The 14,242-nt window shown below is 42.1% G+C and overlaps 1 long non-coding RNA gene across 1 annotated transcript; it reads left to right on the forward strand.

Moving 5' to 3' along the window:
* Window positions 1–238: 238 nt before the first annotated feature.
* On the forward strand, window positions 239–5,266 carry LOC121858585. Its single transcript, XR_006087470.1, has 2 exons — window positions 239–1,105; window positions 1,550–5,266. It is a non-coding gene; the product is annotated as an uncharacterized LOC121858585 (long non-coding RNA).
* Window positions 5,267–14,242: the final 8,976 nt, after the last annotated feature.

Below are 14,242 nucleotides of genomic sequence, written 5' to 3' on the forward strand. Positions count from 1 at the left end.
ATTTCACCATAATTTCTGGTCTGATTGCGACCAGGGCTCTGCCGTATCAGCTAGACGGTACACGTGTTTTTCGAATCGTTTTCAGTTAAAAAACTGTTGCATCACAAGTGAATTAGGATAGAATATTATTGTAATACAACAGTTTTTTAACTGAAAACCATTCGAAAAGCAATTACGGTAACATCTTTTGAACGAAAGAAAGCGAAAGTCATTGCTTTCGTCGCTTTCCACTGTAATACGTACGTCATTTCAGCAAAAAAATATTACATTTCCATATTCTCAGAAATAAATAGTAGTTTTGCTGAAACGTAATGTATTTCAATGTAAATTAGGATAAACTACATGAAAACAAAAGACTTTATCTAACCTTCCGACGCTCAGGATATGTTACTCGTTTTTTGTAATACTTTTCGGTTAAAATACTGTTATATTAGTGATATTCTATTCATACTGTGCTTGATATAATACATTCACGGAAATGTAATATTTTTGCAACTACAATGCTGATGTCAACACAAGCGTGGTTACAGCGAGACTGACTGACTGAGGGAACGCGGGGTGGCGCAGGCGATGTGTGTGGTGTGCAGTGTGTGGTGTCGCGCGCGATTTGAATAATGTATATTCCTTTGAATGTATATTCCTCCAGCGGCAATCCGTGTAAGTTAATCCCGTGTATGTTAAGGGCCGACTGTACTTGCAAATAACTGATTGAGACTCTTGTTACATAAACAAAAGAAATAAAAACTTTTAAGTTACTTTAGGCATATAAATACTTTGTTGGTGCTCATAACAATGTTTATTCTCAGAGGATAGTTGAGAGTTTTATCAGTGAAAGTGTGATCCCTTCTCAGGGTTGTAATGAGAATCCTCACCAGCCATGGTTTTGCCTGAATAGAACCTGTCTGGTGTGCACTGTGCATATATGGCTGGTTTAGTATTTATATGAATCGGTTTTAATCTTATATATTTATTAGCTGTTCCATATATTGTTGCTGGCTTCTGTACTTCTTTCCTGGGTCTACTTCATGGTCATGTACTGTCCCGAGGCTAATCATTTTACGTGAAACTTGCACACATTCAAGATCGTCGCCAGGTCATTTTAGAAGTAAGCAATGAATTATATTTTTATTTTTTAATGCATTTTTAACAAATTGAAATCTCTTTATATGAAAACCTTTCTTAAATGTAAGTTTACAAAAATACTTCAAACACTAAAAGTGGGCCCATGTTTGTAAAGAATTAGATAAAGAAAGTAGTGAAAATTCAGAATTTCTACATTTTTTATTGGTAAAAGAGTTTTATGCCAAAATTTAAATTGGCTCTTTACCAGGAGTAATGATGTACCATATTGTATGAGTCATAGGGCCTCACTAGGCCATGAAATATTAGAAACAATATTAAGCCCTGGGCTTCGGGCTATGGTCGGTATACCCCCCTCCCCATGTGGGTATATACGAGAACATTTAAAAAACAAATAAAAAAAATTCTAATCTTACAAACTGGCCATGTATGGTATAAACAGGTTAATAAATACATGTCCTTACCTCAGGTTGGCAACACGGGCTCAGAAGAGTCAAGCATGTTCGTGAAGTGGCGTGTGTGACTCGACAGTAATGAGATAAACGGCACTAATTTGTAGGCGGTATGAAGTACAGGACACTTGTTTTATAATGTTATTAATATTTACACTATTTCCAATCATTATTACTACTCCAGTATTGATCACGATACTAGCCTCGTACTTGGGGGTTGGAAACTCGTGGTGAAGAGAGTAGAGTTCATGGGTGATATGACTACATCACAAAAGCCGAGAAGAGACTGGAAGGCTCCCATGTGTGAGAGAGTGAAAGATAAATACTTACTTGGCAACATAATCTAACCAGGCCTGCACTTTTTATTAAAATAGGCCCGCCAATGATCAAAACGTCATATGATGCGACTCAAAGCTCTACAGACGCATGACATATGATGTGACCCAAAGCCTAGGAGTTAAAGGAGGCTAAGACAAAAACCGAAAACAGTAGACATGGTATCAAAGTTTAAAAGGAGTTTGAAATTACATATATCTGAAATAAGTTTAGTCAATAAACCAGAGAACTTTCAGATGGTTTCCAATCTTTGCATCTAATGATAACTTTGGCAGAGTTTTGGGTACTGTTACCAGTATAGGGAGGTCTGCCCCTTTGGTTATATTTCTGCTACAGTATTCAGTGTGTCATGTTACAAAATATTGGCATAAGTGAAAATTGCTGTTATGTTTGCCTACAAAAGATTATATTTTCGCTTCTCTCTACACAAAATGAGATTTCATGTGGAGTAAAGATACTGTACCTTATACTGTACCGTACAGTTCTATACAGTACTTCTTTTATTCAGTGGAATATATAGTCACTTATACAAGTTTTATTTCACCCACATGACACTCAAGCAAAAAACAAGTTGTTACTTCTCTAGTTTTCCTATAAGAATGTAAATGCTGTATGGTAAAAAATTAAATGTTTTACATTTCTACTTCAAGGTGGACAATCAAATATGACAAGATCTTATCTTAACAAGAAGTATTCTAAAATGATGTACTGTATACCAAAGAAGAATGATTTAACACAATTATAAAAAAAGGACAATGTTATGTTTAACCAAATATTTTACCAAACAAAAAACTGTTTACTTCAAAAACTTGGAAAATAAAATAATTTTTTTAAATACAAAATGCAGATGCAGGCACTGTACTGTAAAAGGATGGTAAAAATTATTTATATCAGGTAAGAAATGTTGTAGTACTTGAAGAGTGTCATTCTTAGAAGAAATATTAATAATTATCCAAAAGGAGAATGTTTCCTACACAAGAAATACTGTACTAGTTTAAAATTACATGGTCTCATTTTATAATGGAACCAAATACATACTCATGAAACTATTATTTCTAAAGACTAATTTTATAGCTGGAAGAGGCAGCTGTAGAAATCCTTCAACTATAAATTATATTCTCAGGAATTCAACATGAAATATTCTTACAAATATTGTTTAGTTATCGTATTTTGTACTACGTAATTAACTTGTTCCATTCTGAAAAATAGAGTAACTGTATAGTTTCACTTCTGATGAGACCATAGTCATATTCTTTGTAAATTATAAACTAGGCAGTACACTGGCTGCATCAGTATGAGGGTCAGTGTTGTCATTATTTATGTCATTACTGTAGATGTTTGTCTTAAAGCTTTTGTAATTATGAAAATCTTGATGGAAATTAAAGGCAGCTTCTGCCATAATTTATAAAAAGTATTATCATTGCATTATCACTGTAATGTATTGACCGAGAATACATACATGCTTAACCTTTCAAGTGCAGCTGTTCCAAGATGTCTTAGGTAAATATAGCAACCTTCATACTGTACAGTATTTGTGTACCTACATATGTATATTTTCTGTTCTTTACCTTATGTCATCCCCTTTTTTATTTTGTCTTATGTTTTTCTTTTCTCTCTCTGCACAGTTATTCCATTTTCCCCTTTCTTACTTTTGTTTTCTCCCTCAAGAACTAACTAAAATACCTGTATAGCTTCTTTTTTTTTCTCACTCAAGAACTAAGTAAAATGTACTTTTTGCCACCTTAAAATTAACCAATATACTGTTAGTCTAATTTAGATATTTATGTACAGTAGCTAAAACAACTATCTGTGCAGGTGGGGGTCGATATGCTCCAAATTATACGTGTGACTAGTGACAACCTTCATATACCAAATTTTATCGTCCATGATCTCATATTGTTTCCCACAAAGTATGCACAGATAGTTGTTTTAGCTACTGGACATGTATATACAGTATAGATTTATGTATATGTATGTATTGATTTACAGTATATACATGCTATCATCTATTATTTGATGTACAGTATCTTCTTGTATAAAATAAACTGTTTCCCACACTTAGAGCAAGGTGTCACATGCAGAATCTTGACAAACTAGAGTCTGACCAAACATCTCACTAACACAGTGAAATTTCAGATATGTGACATTAGCCCTCATGTGCATTGGTCTTAACTCAAACTGAAGTGAAACATTTGGCTTCTGTAGATACCTTAAGAATGTACAGTAACTGGAATTTGAATCATGGGGTCTTCAGCTGATTAGTTTACACAGTGATGTTGGTGGGTAGGTCAGACCAACTGTAGCTAAACAAGAAATAGCAAGTTCCCAGTATATTCAGAACTTAAGGTTGAACTGGACCAGGAATTTGATATACGAGTATGGAAGTAGCCTGAAAATGAATCATTAATGGTGCTCTAGAGGCTATTTCTCTTGTCCTTGATCCATCCATACCTTAAGTTTCTCATAGTTACTGTATTACTGAGAAGGTCCACCAGGTTCACTTCCTTCACTCTTTTCTGAGTCATCTCCATGTACATAAGAGATAGCTCATGAAATAATATTTTGGTGCATTTACTATATGATCTGTTACAACAGTTGCTAATTCTCAAATGAAAATCCTTTGTAAATGGAAAGTTGAAGTCTATAAAGACTTTAAGGGCAAACCTCAGGGTAAAATTAGGAACTTATATGCTTCTCTAAGCCTTGGTGAGAATATCCTTGTCTTAAGGACATATATTATGTATTCAGTGGAAGCTGGAAATACCTGATCCTTATGGGGTTGAAAGGTGATGTTCATCTGATCAGTCAATTGTTTTGCAGTTGTTTATAAGATAATTCTATCGACAGTAAACCCTTCACACTTCCGGACCTCTCAGATCCGGATTTCGGTTGGTTTGGATGTGGGAAATTCATATCTGGTCTCTCAGTCCGTACGCCTGTCACCTTTACTCTGCCGCTGCTAAAATGGACCCTGTCTGCATCTCCCACCATTACTCACCGCGTGCCGTTTATAGAGTAATACATTGACATAATTATTATTGTTCTTGTTATTGCTGTATTATTATTTAATACTTTCATTACTGTTATAATTAATACCATATTATTATTGTTATTATCATTAATGCACCTTCATCACACAGTCTATTCGAACATTTGCAACATCCTGACGCCCTTTCCCCCCTAATTGTCTGGAAGTGCGAGGGTTTACTGTACTTCTTAGTTTAACTGCTTTGACAACAGAAAGTTGGATACATTTAGGTCATGTGTTCTTTTTAACAAGATCTCAACGAGGCAGAGAATGTAACTAACTGGTTAATTGTGTGTAAGGGATTCCATGTCCTTTGTATTATCTATTTATTTACAGAATAAATTTTTATACAACTAAATTATACTTCAAATATGATTTTTTTTTTCCCTCACTTATATACATGAAGTTAAAAGATTCTGTGTTGACAACCTTGCTCGAGAGGGAAAGAGCATACTGTACAAAGTTTCTTTCTTGGGTTGAAGTAGCAGGGGCCCAAAGATTCAGAACCCTTACATGTTTGTCACTCCTTGTAATTGGTCATTTAACCCTGAAGCTCCATTTCCAGAGCTTTGGTTACCTCGGATATGCACAAAAATATTAGCATTTTATATCTTAAAACAGAGTATGAGTATTTTCCTTTTTAGTAGGGCTGGCAGGCTCGTAACATTGCCTCCACAAGCAAGTTTGCTGCACATTGTGATAATGTTCCATAACACAAGTACCGTACTGTACAAAATTACTGAAACTCTTATAAGTACATACTACAGTAAAATCTCAATGATACGAGTAGGTATGTTCCATGGAGTCTGCTCGTACAGTGAAAACTCGTATAACGGAGGGAGTAATACCTGGGTTAAATAGGGATGCATTCCCGAGCACCAAGTATAGCGATGACGGTAAATAAATGCGATTCCGTTCGAGCGGACAAACTGGAATAGCAGATTCAAACACTGGGGAGAGGACGTTAGGTAGGTAGGGGAGGGGTGCACGGCCTAGCTGAGTGGCTCACAAACACGACTCTGCGCATCTACGACACAAGAGATGTCGCAGACCACGTCACTGCTTGTTTCGCCAACTTGGCTGGGTAAACTGAGCAACACAGCAGCCAAGTTAGACTCATCACAGCAACCACCAGGCAGGCTACTGGGCCAAGTTGTGAGGTGTTATGGTTGTTTTTCAACTCGTATTTTCAGGTAGATACAGTCTTTCCTCGACTTACGACAACCCGGACATACGACCGCCATGGTCGTATAAAATATTATTCACTTTACGTATTTTCGAGTCCCAAAACGTTTGGTTGTAATGTGAACCCGTACGACAACATGGACTGGGCCGCCTCGTGGTGTACAGCATCCACGCCGTAGCCCACTCGGTTGGTGTTTGGCCGTCGTTGTTGTTGTTAGTGATCACGCTGTGTACTGTCAAAATTTTTGCATTTAATTCCCTTTAAAATGGTTGGCAAGGGTAAAAGTGAGAGTTCTCGTGGTACTGAGAAGAAAAAGAGACAGTCAATTACTTTTGAGATGAAAATGAAAATAATAATGCAATATGAAATGGAAAAACGGTAGCAACCATTTCACGCAACCTAGGCCTCTCTCACTCGACGATATCAACAATTTTGAAGAACAAGGAACGAATTCGGGAGGTAGTGAAAGGATCAGCACCTATAAAGGGAACAATAATAACGAAAAAAAGACAAGGTCCTCTTCATGAGATGGAAAAATTACTTGTGATGTGGATGGAAGATCAGCTGCAAAAGCCTGTCCCCTTAAGCCTTCTAACCATACGGGCTAAGGCAAGAAGCCTTTTCGAAAGCCTGAAAGAGCAGGCAGGAGATGAGTGTGACCAAAACTTCAGAGCAAGTCATGGGTGGTTCCAAAGGTTTAAGAAATGTTACAGTTTACATAGTGTAAAGGTGAGTGGAGAGGCAGCAAGTGCTGATGTGGGTGCTGCCGAAGCTTTTAACGAGGAGCTAGATCGTGTCATCGTGGAGGGAAATTATTTGCCTGAGCAAATATTTAATGTGGATGAAACTGGCTTATACTGGAAGTGCATGCCAGAACGGACATACATCCACAAAGAGGCGAAAACCATGCCGGGATTCAAGGCATTCAAGGACCGAATCACACTTCTGTTGGGGGGGAAATGTAGCTGGTTTCAAGGTAAAACCCTTCATGATACATCATTCAGAGAACCCCAGGGATTTTTAAAATGTCAGCAAACACACACTGCCAGTGTTTTATCACAGTAATAAGAAAGCAAGGATGACCTTAGCACTGTTTGAGGATTGGTTCTTGAGTTGTTTTATTCCACGAGCCGAGGAGTATTGTCTGCAACAAGGGGTTGCGTTCAAGATTTTATTAATTTTAGATAATGCTCAGGGACACCCACCACACCTGGATGACCTGCACCCCTGATGTTAAAAGGTAGTCTACCTTCCACCTAACACTACCTCTATCATCCAACCTGTGGATCAAGGTGCTATTGCTGCTTCTAAAGCGTATTATTTACGTATGACCTTCGCTTAGGCTGTTGCTGCTACTGAAGGTGAGAAAACTCTCAGAGAGTTTTGGAAGGACTACAACATTTAGCAATCTATAAAGAACATAGCTGCAGCATCATATAGGTCGATGCATGAATGGAAAATGGAAGAAGGTCCTGAAAAGATATGTGAACAGTTTCAGAGGATTTAATGAAGATGAAGTAATTTCTGAGTTTAGTAACAAGATAGTGCAGATGAGTCAACAGCTGGAGTTAGAAATTGATAATGAAGATGTTGAGCAGTTGGTTGAAAGTGCAGCAGAAGAGCTAAGTAACGAGGATCTTATTGAACTGGATGCACAGAAAATTGCAGAGGAAGAAAAGAGACAAAATGTAGAAGAAGAACCTGCACCCTGCAAAAAGTTTTCAGTGAAACAAATGGCAGACTATTAATAAGGGGATGCAAATGTTTGAAGAAATGGATCAAAATGTTGAGCGTTTTGCAAAAGTTGACAGAATGATCCAAGATGCACTTGCTTGCTACAGGGAGATTTACAATGAAATGAAAAGGCAAACTGTGCAGTCTAAATTGGACATATATTTTAAGAAGTCCCCCACTGCTGTCTCCTCACGCCCCACCAGTGCTGTCTCCTCACTCCCTAAAGATGATCCAATACTTTCAACAAGCAAGTATGTTAGCCTGTCTGAAGAAAGCGAAATTGATGACCCACCCAGCCATGTCTCCTCCTCTGCTTCATTCAATTAATGTAGTCTCCATGTTTAATTAAAAATTATTGAGGCCCCTTGTGCATCCAGCTGACTACATTAAAGGTAAGTGCACAGTAACACTTTATTCATTTTTCATTGTTGATTACTTTTACTGTACCGTATTTCATTTTAGAATTTCTATGTACAGTATTAATTTCGCCTTTTCGACTTACGACCTGGTCGTCGGGAGAGACTGTATACCTGTATACCTTCATTTATTTTTACTCATTTACATGCACACCATCCTACATACATATTGTGAAAAAAGTTAAAGAAATAATTGTCCTCGGGGCAAACCTGTACTCAAATGTACTAAGTTAATTACTAAAATTTTTATGTCTAGTGCAAACTATGTGATGTTTGTACTCAAATTAATCACAATGTTACAAGAATTCCAGCTATGTAAGTTACCGTATATTTGCCAAGTCATTTCAGTGACATTTTATAAGCAATAAACTTAAACTCCCTCAAAATGACTGATAAATAAATACGCACTTGATAACCTTCGCCGCCCTGCTATTGTGGGGTACGAGTTGTTGGTTCACACTCAGGATGGGATGGAGAAAGGAAACTCACAATGTGCTCTCTGTATACATATTATATTGGATGTACAGTGCAGCTTGGTGGCTGGTGCTGGGAGGAGGCAGCGTGGTTACAAGCGTGAGTAGGGAGAGCTAGTTGGTGAGGGTGCTCAGAGGAGGTGTTGCTTGCTGCGGCTGTAGCTAGAAGAAGGGGCAGGTCACGGCCAGGTGTGGTCTTATATAGCGGGGGTAGGCTTGGTTTGATGGTAGGCCCCCGCTTTGTTCGGTGTCGCTGGTTACCTGACCTTGACCACGAGGGATACGCTGGTAGATTCGCGGGGGGTCGGCCAGTCAGCGACATGGCGTTTGTAGGGAAGGAATCCACTATAATACTCCCCCTCCCCTCCGGGCGGGAGACTCGTTGTCGGCAGGGTTGTATCCCACATGTGAGACATAACGGGCGGGGGTGTGGATGAGCCGGCGGCTACCGGAGACGACTCTGTCTAGAGACACGAGGTCTGTGGGAGAAGTAGAGGGAGGAGTCGGTTTGTGGATAAGAGAAGGTTTTACAGGCGAGGAATGTGGTGCTTCTCTCGCAGCGGGTATGCAGTCCTCAGTGGCGCAGGGTGGGGTGTCTGGGTCCGCGTCAGGAGCAGGGGCCACGTCTGGAGGAGGGTCCATGACAGCAGGAGGGTGCAAGACAGGCGCAGTGGTTACCTGAGGAAGAAAAGAGGGTGCCCAGAAATGTGGGCGAGGTGGTGCTGCAAGGGGTAATTGTGGGCAGACTAGCGGAGGTGTGGGATGAATGTGTTCAGGGCGGTGGAAAGGCTGGCGTGGGGCAGTAGCCTTGAATGCAGAAACCGCTTGACGTAGTGTTTGTGGTAGGTCGTGACGGGCAGCAGGAGTGAAGTGGTCAAGGTCAGAAGTAAGGCGTGTGATGTGCTGCTTGATAGTGGCGGAGGGTATGGCGCCTACCCGTCTCCGTCGATGTAGCTTCCCCGTGTGGTTGCAGGGGGCCTCACAGCATCTAGCATTAGCACCAAAACGTTGATGGTACCAACAGGGGGTAGATACACTGTGCTGGGGGCTGGGGGCGGCGTCTGAGGCAGGACGGGTGTGTTGGGGTCGGTAGGACGTGGTGCGTGAGTTAGGACCAGGTCCAGCAGCAGGCATGGAGGAGCAGAACTGTTCAATGGTGTCCATTCTACGGACCAAAGTTTGCAGCAGGTCCCTGATGTCTTGTGAGGTACTGCTCGGCTGAAGGGGTGTTGACCCTGCTTACAAGTTCGGAGGTAAGTACTGGTGTGGGTGTGGGGTTGTCCGCAGCCGCCAGGCACGCAGCCGCGCACTCATTCAACACTGTGCTCCTACACTGGGCAGTAGAGGGTGTGTGTGTGGGGCCTGGCTGACTGTGTGTGATTGAGGGCTCTGGAGGACTGTGTGTGTTGGAGGACTGTGTTGGAGGGCTGTATGTTTTGGAGAACTGTGTGGACTGACTGTAGAGACTGATATTAGAGTAATATTAATATAAGTTGTAGTGATAGTATAAATATACAGGACCACATGCCTATTGGTTATGAGAGAAAATTAGTAGAAGTAAATATAGATTATCGACTTTTCGGGGAAGTAGATTTTCGAATTTTGGGGGAAATATTACCTAATTTTGCGAAGTAGATTATCATAGAATTCGCCCCTACAAACGCTGTTTGTCGCTGCCTAGCCGACCCCACCAATTCCCCAGTGTATGCCTCGTGGTCTAGGTCAACCAGCGCCGCCATACACCACGGAGCGGGGGTCAACTGCTAAGCCACGCCTACCCCCGCTATTTAAGACCTGACCTCGTGGTGATCACCCTCTTTCTACCTACAGCTGCAGCCAGCAATACCTCCTCCTCCGCCGCTGCCTGGCGGCCCTCACTCCTCCGCCTGCCTGGCGGTCCTCTCTCCCGCTGGCGAGCATGGCGACCCACAAGCTGTCCTTCTCTGAGCATCCTCACCAACCAGCTCTCTCTACATCACGCTTGTAACCATGCTGCCTTCCCAGCACCAAGCTGCATTGTACATACAATACAACATGTATATAGAGAGCACATTGTGAGTTTCCTTTCTCCAACCCATCCTGAGTGTGAACCAAACAATCTCATACCCCCACAAATGGTGACTCCCGGAGATTCGCACTCAAACAGGATGGAGGAGAAACTGATCACGCTCCCAGTCTTCAAGCAACATGGAAGATTGGCTTATCCACACAGAAGCAGCTCTCATCGGCTCTACAACTACTGTCTCTACACCGCAGGTTAGACACCCTAGAGCAGCTCTGCTACTCTAAGCAGACACCAGCTCCTCTTCCTGCCCCCAAGCACCACGTCCTACCGACCCCAGCACACCCGTCCTGCATCAGATGCCGACCCCGGCCCAGCAGTAACCCCTGCCGCCCCTGATGCGGCCTCTGTTCCTGAGTGCGGACCCACACACCCCTCTTTTCTCCCTCAGGTACTCCCTGCTAATGTCCTGCACCCTGCTGCTGTCGTGGACCCAGCTGCTGTCACGAGCCCTCACCCGCTTCTGCTGACGGAGCCCCTGCCCCTGACCCAGGCCCACACACCCCAGCAGGCGCATCTGACGACTCTGTACCTGCCGTGAGGGAAGCACAACATTCATCGCCTCCACACACCCTTTTTCTCCCTCTCTTCTCCCACAGATAGTGTGTATATAGACAGTTGTATCCAGCGACCGGCTCATCCACGCCATCGCCGTTGTCTCACATGAGGCATGCACCGCCCGTTCTGCCTCACATGTGCTAAGCAACTCTGCAGACAACAAGTCTCCTACACCGCCTGGAGGGAAGGAAGGAGTATTGTAGTGGAATTCTCCCCTACAAACGCTGTTTGTCGCTGCCTAGCCGACCCCACCAATTCCCCAGTGTATGCCTCGTGGTCTAGGTCAACCAGCGCCGCCATACACCACGGAGCGGGGGTCAACTACTAAGCCACGCCTACCCCCGCTATTTAAGACCTGACGTCGTGGTGACCTGCCTCTTTCTACCTACAGCCGCAGCCAGCAACACCTCCTCCTCCGCCGCTGCCTGGCGGCCCTCGCTCCTCCGCCTGCCTGGCGGTCCTCTCTCCCGCTGGCGAGCATGGCGACCCACAAGCTGTCCTTCTCTGAGCATCCTCACCAACCAGCTCTCTCTACATCACGCTTGTAACCATGCTGCCTTCCCAGCACCAAGCTGCATTGTACATCCAATACAACATGTATAGAGAGAGCACATTGTGAGTTTCCTTTCTCCATTCCATCCTGAGTGTGAACCAAACATCCTGAACCCCACAGATTATCGACTTTTCATGTATATAGAGAGCAGTTATCTTATATCCAAAGATAATGTCCTTAAACTTCTTTAGTGCCCACACAACAGCTAACGTTTCCAAATGCGTTACTGAATAACGTGTTTCAGCATCAATAAGTTTACAACTTGCAAAAGCTATCACTCGAAACTTTCCTCTCAAATCCTCTTGCATGAGTATGGCCCCGATTCCTTGTCCTAAAGCGTCAGTACAGAGGGTGAAAGGTTGAGTGTAGTCAGGGAATGCCAGAACAGGGGCATTGGTAAGCGCTATCTTCAATGCCGCAAAGTTATTTTCGTGTTCAGCATCCCAGACAAATATTGCATCTTTCTTAAGCAACCTTGTTAGGGGTGATGCTAATGTTGCATAGTTCTTAATAAAAGAACGATAATATCCAGATAAAGCAAGAAAACTACACACTTGATCAACCGATGTAGGACGCGGGAACTGAGATACAGCTTTCACTTTATCATCCACTGTATGAATACCCCCACCGTCAACTACATGACCAAGGAAATGGATTCTGGATTTTAAAAACTCACATTTTGAAAGTGTAATCTTAAGACCTGCTGTGAAAATTTTTTCTAACACTTCACGCAGTTTAATCAGATTGGTATCAACGTCCTTACTGACTACTATTAGATCATCCAAATAAGCGCAGACTGTGGTACCAATCAATCCGGCAAACAGGGTGTTGATCATTCTTTGAAATGTCAGTGGGGCATTCCTGAGACCAAAAGGCATCCGTAGGAACTCTAAGTGGCCCAGGGGCGTACAGAATGCCGTGACCTCTCGTGATTTCTCATCGAGTGGTATCTGCCAATACCCACTATGCAAATCTAAGTTGCTAAATACAGCATTATCCTTACCTGAGGACTGCAATATGTCACTCAAGACAGGTATAGGGTACCTATCTGGAATCGTACATTCATTAACGTGCCTGAAATCAATAACAGGTCGCCAGCCACCATCCTTCTTTGGGATGAGGAATAAAGGGCTATTAAAAGGGGACCTAGAATGGGTAACAACATTCTCATCCAACATATCTTGCACCATACCCTGAACTACAGAGCTGGCTAAGCGGTAGTCTGTAAGCTGGTACATAGATAGGATTTGTTCCCTCCTTTAACGATATGTGATGGGATGTTAAATCAGTCTGTCCTAGTTTTTCCCCTGGCAAGGCTGCAATATTTCTGTAGTCAGCAAGCAGTTCCAAAAGGCGTGTCTTGCCTTGAGGGTGATCCATCACCTTAACATGTGGCGCTATTTGATCTATCCTCTCTTGCCTAGTCTGTTGGGATTGAGGTACAATAGTACTGTCGCGATCCCACTACCCTTTATACCTGGGGAGTGAAACCTACCCCAAGTTATTAACAAATAAAGGAACAAATAGGGAACACGGCAATAATTATCCCCACAAAAACCTACTCAACTAAATGTACTTGAATAAGTATGAACAAGTTGAAATAAGTAAGTCACAAAAGGGAAGATAATTAATTAATTCAATTTATGTTCTAAAGGGAGTACTGACTATAGCAAACAAGAATTTAAGGGAATAAGTAATTGTATATTAAAATAAGAGTGATGCCGGAAGGGTGAAAATATACCGTAAGGAGTTAGACCAAACGAATATTACTTAACATAACTATATTACACAGACATACAAAATATATATACAGTTAACCCTCACTTTACCCGGTTAATGTAACCCGGAGGGTCCCGCGTAAAGTGAGAAACGCGTAAAGTGAATAACATACCATATGGGATTAATTGAAATGGAGTCCGGGCCGATCCCCAAACTCCACTTTTTGACGACACACAACTATGTTGTAGTAAAAATATTATCTTAACTTTATGATGGTATGCACACACAATTAATAATTAAGAGAAATATCAATAATATTAGGTTTTTTAACACATACATTAGTAGGAAAAATGGCTGGGCACACGGTGATGGGCGGTTGGTTCCGAGGCAGAGGGCAGATTATTGGCCCTCACCTGTGTCACTTGTATCAATTGTATCACTATCCACCACAGAGGCTTGCAGGGCCTCTTTGTCAAACTCCCCAAAGTCCATATAAGTCCATATCCTCACCATAATTATCACTATCACTGACTTGGGCCGGCTGTGGTGGGTGGCGGGTGAAGAACTGGTAATGTTTTGATGACTGGGCGACCTTGTGCGCACCATGTTCGCGCCGCTTACACAACATGGCGGATGGCGGGAGGT

This window comes from Homarus americanus, unplaced genomic scaffold, assembly GCF_018991925.1.
Source record: "Homarus americanus isolate GMGI-L3 unplaced genomic scaffold, GMGI_Hamer_2.0 scaffold74, whole genome shotgun sequence".
NCBI classification, from domain to species: domain Eukaryota; kingdom Metazoa; phylum Arthropoda; class Malacostraca; order Decapoda; family Nephropidae; genus Homarus; species Homarus americanus.